The sequence below is a fragment of the Passer domesticus genome, chromosome 15, assembly GCF_036417665.1.
Source record: "Passer domesticus isolate bPasDom1 chromosome 15, bPasDom1.hap1, whole genome shotgun sequence".
Classification (NCBI taxonomy): Eukaryota; Metazoa; Chordata; class Aves; order Passeriformes; family Passeridae; genus Passer; species Passer domesticus.
This window is the reverse complement of record NC_087488.1, coordinates 11,943,926-11,954,731: the sequence shown is the minus strand read 5'-3', so window position 1 is coordinate 11,954,731 and position 10,806 is coordinate 11,943,926. Positions and strand designations below refer to the sequence as shown.

Here is a 10,806-nt window from a genome sequence, read left to right as displayed (position 1 = left end):
CTCCTGCCCTTGCAGGGGAGTCTGGGAGCCCAAATTCTCCCACACCTGCAGTTTCCTGCATGGAACTGGCAAAATGCACTGACTGCATTGAATAAGCCTAGAGACTCAGAGGTCCCATGATCTCACCAGGACATATTAAAATTCTTCATCTTCCTCTTGCCTGATGAAAGAGGCATGAACTGTGCTTGGACCAGTTAGAAATTAAACTATTTCCAGTGTATAACATCTATTGCTCTCCTTGGGGATGACTCAGGATGTGAGTTACACATTTCTGGTGGAATGGTACTGGAGAGGACAGCAGGGCCAGCACTTCAGTTCTGTATTTATGGATATCATCAGAAAAGTTTTATTGGATACATATTTCGCACCACTCTCTCTGGAGGATCTTGCTTACTTCCACAGTAGTTTTGTTTCTCTTGCTTTCAGTAACTGATTTTATACATGTAGGTATACACAGGGGATTTGGGTAAGAATTCCTCAAAGTATGGAGAAACACTGGTTGTTTCTTTATATAGGGAAGGAACATGGAATTCCAGCCTTGACTGGAAATCCAAAGGGGATGGAGGGGATCTAACCCTTATACTTGTCACCACATCACATCTCCTTCCTCTAAAGGAGGACTTCCATGCACTTGTCTTGCACAAAGGCCACCTGCCAAGGCTGTTTTTCTCCCCAGCAAGATATGCTGCTTTCTCCATTTAAATCACCCATCAAGGGCACCTGAGTACCCTCCTTGAGGGCTAATCCTGCTGGTGATCCCCTCAAGGAGCCCTGGGCTGTGTTTCAGAGGGTGAAAGTCTGCAGCACATGCTCCCAAAAGCCTTCCTGCCAAGCACTGAGCCCAGCTTTCCCCAGGGACAGTGCTCACATGGTGGCACGACTGAAACATTGGATCACTGTGTAGATAAATACAAAACCCATTGCATTCAGATGCACCAGAGAGAGACTCAGTACCAGTCCTGGTTTAGCACCTTGGTCTAGGTACCACATGCCCTCAAGTGTTGTCCTTTCTCCAAAATGTGAGACATCCTAAGATTTTCACCCAAATAGAGAAAAGGAATATTTTAAATCTTTTCACAAAAACAGCATGTCCTGCAGGTAGTTTGGGTCAATCAAATGTTTTCCTTTGCTCACTTCTCCCACGTAAGATAAAATGTGGATAAAAAAATAAAGGAGAAGTGAAATGACTGCAACTTTGTTTGAAAAATCATCAAAGCAGAACACTGTAACCTAAAAGTTACTTTTGAAAAGGGAGTGATCAAAACAATATAGCCTGATGTGTCGAAATAACATTTCCAAAAAAAAATTCCTTCAACAACACTTTCTCAAAAGCTCTTCATTGCACCATTCCCAAAAGGACCATTCCTAGTGATAACATAAAGGGATCACCTAGGAATTTTCTCCTCTTATTCTTCCTTTTAAGGCAGTGGTGACATGCATTGGTCTCTCCTTCTCTCTTCATGTGTTGGCTTTGAGACTTTTAGTCTTTTGTACCAAGTCCTGTTATTAATGTTGGGCATGAGGAGCAGGTGTGTGAGATGTACAGCACCACAGACCCTGCACAGCTGCATCACATCTGCCTGCAGTAATGGGAGACTGGTTGCACTGACACTGATGCCCCCAAGACAGAAGTGATCTTGCAGAAGGAAAGGCAGCCCCACGTGAAGGTCACACAACAGCTTTTTTCCCCATTCATATTGGTAAGTCCAGTGTGCTGCTGTTTGCTGCTGTGCATGGACAGAGCAGACACCCAGATAAGAGGGGATGTCACTTGTCAGCAGAGCATTGAGTTGTCCAGCATGTAGTAGAAATATATAGAGGAGATTGTTGGAGCATGATTGTGTGATCCCTCAGCCCAAGACAGTACATGCTGAACTCTGTCCACACCAGTAGGCTGGTACAACCTGAACAGAGCAGAATGAATGCCCTTCTTCATCACGCAGGTGTCACTGCTCCTGACTCAGATTCAAGTGCACTCATGGAGCTGATTGCAGATTTCAGCCTACTCTTGCATATCAAGCACATATTCAATATTCCAGGGACTCCATGAAACAAATAGTCAGCACGTGGTCTTCCTTACAGCCCCTGAGGCTTGTTCATCCCTGGTGGAGCCATGTAAAGAATGAGTTTGGCCTATTTTGTCAGATGCAGGGATATCTGTGGGATAGTATGTTCAATCCTTTATGCCATCTACTTCTTCTCAGCAAAATGTATCTGTGATTACTTCTCCATTTGCTGGGTTTTTTTAATGCAGAATTATACAATAACCCTCAAACTGAATGAGAGGGGAATAAAAATGTTTAATTTAAAAGTTTAACTAGTTAAAACAAAGTTAGGGAAAGCACTGAGCATCTCAGGTGCTGGTTAACCTACAAATGAAAAATAATGAAGGCTGGAAAAAAGAATATTAAATTAAATATATTCTTAGAGGAATCATATCTTGGCTCATATGCAAGTCCTCAGTGCTGCAGGAAAGGAATGGGAAAACTGAGCTGGAGGAAAAGTGGAAATCAGTGTCTTCTCATGGAAAACAAGGGAAAACATCAATGGAGCTTGAGTAAAATGGAAAATAGCTCCACTTTAAGAAGTTTAGGTCACATTCATACCACACAACAGCAGCAATGTGTTTTGCCCTCAAAAACAAGCAGCAAAGCAAGTCTCATGCTCACATACAGCTTATCCATGCACACAGCCCTGTAAGGATTGTTCCCAATGCATGGAGCTCCTGCCTTACCGAAAAGATGGAGCTGTAGTGTCAGGAGAGCACCCAGAGATGGAGCTGCACACTTCTCTTTCTCCTCCAGACAGGGATACAATCCTGTGGGAACACACACTGGCTTTTGCAGATACAGCCCCCTTCATAATTGATGGCAAGTTGCCTCTACATCCTCCCTGGATGCTTTCCTTTCCCCGGTGCAGGCATTTGGGACCCAGGCCCAGTGCAAGGGCCATCCCCTCCAGCAGCAGGTTTGGGGACAAGGATGGTACAGACACATCACCTGCTGTCTCCAGCTTCTCTGTGGGAGCTGATGCTGTGGGATCCGTGTTGCATTGTTGTGTAGAAAAGCAGAAACTCCTCTCCAAAGCTCTAATGTAGCTTCCAAGTCAACAGCAAATAAACTTCTGCAAAGAATGCTGAGTTGTAATGTTGGTCCCAGCTGGTTTGGGGAACATTGTTCTGTTGGAATCCATATTTCATGGTCTGTAACTGTGACAGGGTTTTCTGAAGATGGCCAAGCATGTGGGAACACTTCTCAGTCCCTGGAAGCTAATGGTTGTTCCTCAGCACATATTTACAATTTAATTGGAAAAAAAAAAAAAAAAAAGAGAGACAGAAAGAGAAGAAATTTTGATTAACACTGTTCTTAATCACCAAAGCTTTAGCTGGAAACCACCTGGTTTTCCCAGCCCAAGCCACAACATGTATTAGAGGATTAACAGTAGAAACAACCAGAGAGGAGAATAAAATGAGAATGGGGTAAATGATGGTCTCACTTGTTCATGAGCAACTCCATGACATAAATAGCTACTCTGCATTTGTCCCAGTGCCTTCTTAACACTGAACATCTCTCCTGCTTTCTAATCTTTAGGACCTTCCCCTAGCAAGTGTTCTGTCAAGCTTTTATTTGTCCTGTTTGCATGATATATCAGGAAACTTCTCTAAAAAGAAACATCAGTCTATGGCATGGAATTCTCTCTGGGAAATAATCTGCTGTGCTGCAGGCTGTGTAGGGGAGATCTGTTACCATTCAAGAGCTGTCCCATTCAAAAACTGCTGAAGCAAAAAGCAAAAATTCTCAGAGTCAACCCTGAACCAAAGTCCAGGCCAACATGAGGGAGCCCTTTTCTGTTAGAAGAGCCTCTTTTCAGTTAAGACTTTCATCCAAGGTTATCTGAACACTTGCAATCAAATGGCATTTTGTGCTAACATTAATCCTGGTGTCCTGGCCACATTCCAGTTTGAGTAACAACATTCTGCCAACCTAAATTCCTCCAGAGGTTTTAGTAGGATGGAATTTTCTTCTTCCTTTTTGTCTTCCATTTCTGGATAGTCAATTCTGGACAGTGCAAAAGACTCACCACCTTCCAACCCAATGCTGGCAGCACCTCTATCAGGAGGAAAGTGGACTTTGAAGTGAGAAGGACCAGAATCCTGCATGAAAAGACGTAATTAATAATAAATGGCTTTTCAAACACTTCAGTGCTTTTCTTTTAAATTCTGGCATCAGTTAAAAATGTAGAGCTGGAATACTACTGACATCTCTGAGAAAGTTTATCAGCAATCCCAGCAATCAGAACAGAGAGGTGCCTTTTAACTCCTAATCAATACACTTGTGACACAAATGAAAGGGAGATGTTACATAAGGAGGTTTTTTCCACTGGAGAGAGCCCTGACAGCCAGTTATTGCACTGAGGAGAGGAAGTCACCCAGATGGACTCTCCGTCACACTAATGAAGCCATCTCATAACTGTAACAGAGACCTCATGTATCTGCTGTGACACTTAGCAAATCCGGGCATGAATAAATAGCCAAAGTCCAATTGAATTAACCTCCAGCTGATCAGCCCTACTAAACAAATTATCCTAAACTCTGAACAAGATTAGAAAGACTGGCACAGGCCAGAATCATGTGGCAGGAGTGTTAATTCTGTTTAACAAGTTTAAAACTAATCCTCCAGTGTTCTCAGATGTCAGGGTTGCAGGGCAAACTAGTTCCAAAATGCTCCTGGAAGGGTTAGAAAAGGAGGCTCATATGAAGTTGAGAACAAAAACATGAGCTCAGCCTAGACTCACCTAAAGAGAGAGAAGAGGAATTGCAAATGCAGAGCAAAGAAGGATTTAGGCAGAGCATTTATTACAGAAACAAAAGAGAGTAGGAAAATAACATTGATTTCCTCATGGAATATTCCAACCTCATTTCCAGGATGAAATTTAAAAAGTTGATAGCATATCTGGCTTTCTTAATTATCATGTTTCTTGTGCAGAAACAGAAGATAAGCACCTATGAAATAAGGGACAATACTCTATTTTAATGCCATTTTCTCCAGTATATAATTGTATTTTCTTCTAAGAGTACATTTGTACAGTCCATCAAAAGCACAATTAAATTATCACAAACTTCAGTTCATTACTTAGAATGGCACTAACAAACAACTTCAGTACTTGTTTCTTTTTATGTTGATTCATAAAAGAATTTATATGGTCAGTTAAAATTAACTTTGAACTTCAACTTTAACCGATTCAATATTTTGCAGGGCTTTGAAATATTAAAACTGCTTCCAAGAGGAAATATTTATTTGATTACTCTCTAGACACAGGAGGAGATGTAGTAAACTCCACAAGTTTTCTGAAATAGAGATAACCAGGATTAGAAACTCTTTTAAAAACAAACTCCTGCAGTACATGCACATGATGCTTCACAAAATCTTTGAAATTGCAATAATCTTAATAAATATGTTTCCAATCTTCTGTTATAGGTAGGTCCTTCCCAGATTCCTAAAATTTCTCTCTTTTCAGTGAGTCTGCTTAATATAGGCAGATGAAGACAGAAATCTGAGAGTCTCTATGGCCCACTAAAGGACACCTGCCTGCACTCTCCTGCCTTGCCATGGAATGTCTTTATGCAAGGCTCACTTGGATTCTTTACTGTGGCTTCAGTTTTATGTGCTAAACTTAAGCACCAGACAGCATGATAATTTTGACTAGATGGAAAACAAATTTAATGTATCAGGAAAGAGACATTCAGACACCAAGCATTTCTATCATCTTCAATATCTTCAACACATAAAGAACTTAAAAATATGAGGCCAATCTTCACCTAATATTCAGAAGTAATTCATAAATCACTTTGTTATTGTTTTATTGGCAAGGCATTGTTGTCCATTTTGTTGAGAACTGCCTAAATGCTTCCACATATTTGAGTGTTGAAAATGAATACTCCTGTAATTCTGAATTTTTTGTTACACAACCCTCAAAATGGAATCATGACTTGTCTACTGTGTACTCTGCTGTTATTTATGCAGTATATAAATGCAAGGTAAATATTTATTCTCATTTTCCACTGCGTGCACTGACTGATATCTCCAAAAGTTAACAGCAGCATTATGAACTGCAAATGATGACACATTGTCAAAGTTGAAACCATTTGGTTAGATGCCTCTTACATTTTCAAATATTCCCAATGTAATTTCATAACTGTCTTGTACATAATGAGGCAATGGATTTTTCCTCTTTCAACTGTGTAACAATGAACAACTATTAGAACTACTTTATTATTTCCAGAGTTTGAGGGATCAGTGGCCACAGAGAAAGTATGCCCTTTTCAACCAAGTTTTTAATTGTTTTCTCACTTGAAAGAGGAGCTAATTTATTACTGGCAGCACAGAAGGCATTTGTCTCATCAAGATATATCATTTTAACTGTGGGTGAATTCCAGACAACAACACTATTTAATTTGCTGTCACAATTAAGTGATTTATAGGACTGACTATACTATTAGCATCATACTAATACTCTGACATTCTCGTTACTTCTGCAAGGGCCATGGAGTTATTTTCGGAGCTTTCACACTTCTCAGGAACAGAGGAGTATGAGTTTTACTCTTAGAAGCTGTGCCACAGTAATTTTTACAATCCACTCCATTTGCATGTTGTCTTCCATCTGACAGATCACCACAAGCACCTGAAAATCTCCTACATAAACTATAGTGAGCTTTAAGGCAATTACTGCTGTCTTTACTGATCCATGGAAATAATTCCTTTGGCCACTGCAGCAATACAAAGCTTCTGCTGCTCACAGAGTAGATCTGCTGATGGATGATACCATCCACAGGCGCTGTCATGGCTGTGATCTATGAGGGGCTGTTATTTGACAAATGAAAATTATGTAAACAGTACTCAAACTCAATCTTGCCTCATGATGACTCTGTCTGTTCCATACCCCCTGCCTGCAGTGCCCAGAACAGCCAGCTGTTATCTCATGATAAATATCGAGGATAAAATTATCATCAGACAGCACCAGGTTGTCTGCATGATGTAATCCTGACTCTTTTAGGTAGCTGGAGCTCTTTTAGCTCTCTTAGGTAGTCTGGAGTGTTTCTGGAGGTGTATCTCACACATTTCCAGAAAGTAACTTTCATTTCAGTGGTTGTTGAAATAATTTCTGCAGAAATTTTTGCTAAGAAATCTAAGATGTGCTGTTTTTAAGGGTACTGAATACATTAAAAATACTGTTGTTTGATACCAAGCACCCCAAAAACTGTTTTCAGCAAAGTCCTTCTGCCAGTGTGACTTGCTTCACTCCTGCCAGGCTCTGCAATCCTGGCAGGAGCCCCTTCCTAAAATTCTCCTTCAGCAACAAGGTTGCTCCTTTTTCCTCTTAGCCCCATGGATCTGTAATCCTCCTCCCCCAGCCTGCAGAGCAGCTCAGAAAACACCAATGACACAGCATAAAAAAGTCCTACAAGGGCTGGAGTACTCCTCTATTTATAGGTCGCTAAATCTGACTAAAAAAAACTTCCAGAGAGCACCAGTCAAATTGCTACCTAGACGTTTCCAGGCCCAGCCAGGGCATGCTGGCTTACTGCCATGTTTTTAAATCCTACCCTGTGCATTGAGCTTTCTTAGGAAAATCTGCTAGTGCTCATATGTGGGCTGTTACTATTGACACAAACATTAATGAACATTCCCCTATTGCTTCCTTACTAAGCTGCAAGTGCGAGAAACCAAAACAATAGCATGACCTGACAGTCTCAGGCATGTAAGCACATCCAGCACTTCTATTTCAGATGTGCAGCTGAGTGCAGCTCACTCAGAAAGGGAATAATTTGGGTTTAAGTGTTATGTTTGTTTTTTCTTCTAAGACTATGTTTTTTGCTGGCTGAATTCTACACTGGGAAAAAAAATGTTTCATCAACAACAAAGTAGGTTGGAGTGGTTCTGCAATTCGTGATGGATTGGCTGAGCCTTCCTCTCACACAATCAGTGAAATAAGAGATGTTCCATACAATAAGAGTCACAGGGACAACTTCAGAACAAAGCAAACCTCTTAGAATTGTCTCTCAGAATAAGAACTGATAATCTTGTTATCCTAGGGAGCACAGAAAAGGGACCTACACACAAAAGAGCCAGAATCCCCTCATCTTCCTTCAAAATATGAGCACATAGACTGAGAGCCTCACAGCTTTAACTCTGAGATGCTGTTCAGGTGTCACCTAATCCAGGACACATCTGAACACCTCAGCAGCTCACACCCCAGCCTCAGGCTGCCCTGCACACCTGATGTCCCATGTGCAGAAGCAGCTGAGCTGTGGTCGTGTTTTGCAGGCTCATCCCTCTATCAGAGGAGCTCCAGAAACCCAGAGATAAACCAACCAACCTGAGGTGCAGCAGGGGTGACTCCTGACTATGGACAGTCGGGTTCAAAGCTGTTTCCACTCTGCACCAAAGGCCAAAGCCTCTCTCTGCTGACTGCAGAGAACCATCCAGGGAGACTCGACTGCTGGGCTAACCAGCCCCAGGTGTGCTCCACTCCCTGCCTCCCCCAGGGCCTCAATTCACTATTATTTTCTGAACACGGTCTCTTCCAGACTAATTAAATGCCGTGGGGATGGCTTGAAAGGAGAAATCCAGGAGGTGAATTTCTGCCATTCTTCTACTCGTTTTATAAGGGCCCCATAGAGAGAGCCCTCACACAACCCCACACCACCCACACCCCGACCTTGCTGTGACAGTGATAAGGGGAAGAGGAGAGTTCTGATATTGTCTGGCCCAAGGAATGTACTCACAGGCAGCTCCACTTCATGTACCTGATTTATAACAAGGGTCAGAATAATTCCCAAGCAGCTCCTGCATCAGGGAGCAAACTAATTCCTTTCCTCTCTCCTCGGCTGCGCAGCCCAGAGTCCAGCTGCACCCGAGGTTCCAGCTCACAGTCTATATTCTGCATCATAAAAGAGACAAGAGAGAAATCTAAACTGGAGAAGTAATAACCTGTAAACTAATAAACCAACCCAGCACTTTGATAGTGAGGCACTCCCCAGAGCAGGGATTATTAATGGGTGTCCTGAAACAGTGTGTGTCTATGTTTGAGAGCAGTGGGAAATATTTCTGATGCTCTGTGGATCTTACACATATGCTCTTATAAAATCAGTTCAGATAAATGTAAAGACTAATATAAAAGCAGCCTCCTTCCAGTCTACAAACACAGAGACTCTTAAGCAGTTTAAAAAGAAAAGCAGCACAAAACTGCTTGAATAAATAATAATAAAGGTATTAAGCTGCAGTATTAGGAGTAGTTTTGCTTGTCAAAGTATGGGGCTGCACAGTCATTGATTTTCTCTTATAATTGAGATAGTGACATGCATGACTTATGTTTCTTTGGCAGCGAGTGCATGGGAATGGAAGAAGGGATCTTGAAATCCAGTGAAATCTCCAGCTGAGGATTTGATGGCTCTGAAACTGCTGTCGGTCTCGGTTCTTTATTTCCCTCGAACCATAAAATGGGTTATATTAACAATCTGTTATGATGAAAGACAGTTCATGAAGCTAAATGTAATAACGTTTGCAATGTGATCAGGGATCTGTGGAGGTAAAGTGTGATAGCAACCAGGAGTGTGAGTATGGATACGGACCCTTCTCAGCCAGAAATGCTGGGAAGCAGATGACAGGCAGACAGATACCCCCCGGGAAGGTCCCATTACCTGTCCTGGTGCTCATTCTCAAATCCCCATCCCCTGCCTCAGTCACACAGACAGGAGTCTTCTCCTTAGTTCATTTTTTAATGTATTCATTTTCAGTGATGAGGATTCAGTGCTCAGTTGCTTCAGTTTGCTATATCCCACCTCAGCTACATGCCATAATGAGACATCCAATTGACTGAAACTCTGAAAGACAACTCTTTTTTTGTCCCAAACTAATGCCAAACAGCAAAGAATGATGTTTCCATGTAAATCTGAACTACAGTGGACTCCCTTTGTTCCCCTGTCATGTAAAAAATAAAATAAAATCTGGCAAGGATGGCAGGAAGAATCCAGTCCTTTGTGTCCTGAAGTAAAGTTACTCTCTGGAGAAGGCAGAACAGGAATAAACTTCTTTATGAGTCAGGAGGTTTTACTGACAATAGCTGCTATTATCTCTGTCAAACAGGCAAAGCCTCGAGTGATTGTGGCAAGCAAGAAAGAGGAATGCTGTTTATTCAGTGCTGGAAAACAGACTATTTGCCAGACTGCAAAGAGTACCGAAAAGGTATCGAGTCTCTGTTTGAATTAACCACAAAAATAACCTGCTGAATGAAGAGCTTTTCCATGGACCTCTGCTGCTCTCTAATGGTGCCTTAAAGGATTCTCAGCACAAAGTCTATGTGTTCCTCCTGTAACCAAGTTTCGTAAAACTTTTAATGCAAAACAAACAAAGGAAGCATTCATTAAGTCCTTCAGATATGTTACCTGAACAGATAGCCCACAGGTCAGGTAGCTATTGCTGTACCCATGGCCAGGACATTTGGGATGTGGTGAGGATGCTAATAAAGGAGAGCTAAAACATGGGAATGCAGGTTTGGACTGTATTTTAGATGCAGCAATTGCAGGAGTCTGGGAGATTGCAAACTTCTGGGAAATACCAATTTTCAGGGCTTTGTATAAATTAGAACACAAAATTTTTGTTCATGACTACCAGTATTTCAAAGGAAAAAAATAGCACTGTATTAATTTGGTATAATTAATATAAACTAATATTAATTGCACTTGAGACAGAACATTTGGTTTCACTCTCCTCACACAGATGCCTTTATTTTATCCACCAATACAGT

The 10,806-nt window shown here is 41.5% G+C and overlaps 2 long non-coding RNA genes across 5 annotated transcripts; one reads left to right on the top strand and one right to left on the bottom strand.

The window, feature by feature from the left end:
* Nucleotides 1-517: 517 nt before the first annotated feature.
* Nucleotides 518-10,260, bottom strand: LOC135281563 (uncharacterized). 4 transcript variants are annotated; one of them, XR_010348166.1, is made up of 4 exons: nucleotides 8,786-10,260; nucleotides 3,000-4,153; nucleotides 2,735-2,818; nucleotides 518-2,102 (listed from the first exon to the last, which is right to left on the bottom strand). It is a non-coding gene; the product is annotated as an uncharacterized LOC135281563 (long non-coding RNA). The 4 variants fall into 4 exon arrangements; XR_010348167.1 differs by having other exon boundaries at nucleotides 518-2,818; nucleotides 3,000-3,123; nucleotides 3,984-4,153; XR_010348164.1 differs by having other exon boundaries at nucleotides 518-2,818.
* LOC135281562 (uncharacterized) lies at nucleotides 9,005-10,538 on the top strand. The gene is made up of 3 exons (XR_010348163.1): nucleotides 9,005-9,269; nucleotides 9,385-9,463; nucleotides 10,146-10,538. It is a non-coding gene; the product is annotated as an uncharacterized LOC135281562 (long non-coding RNA).
* Nucleotides 10,539-10,806: the final 268 nt, after the last annotated feature.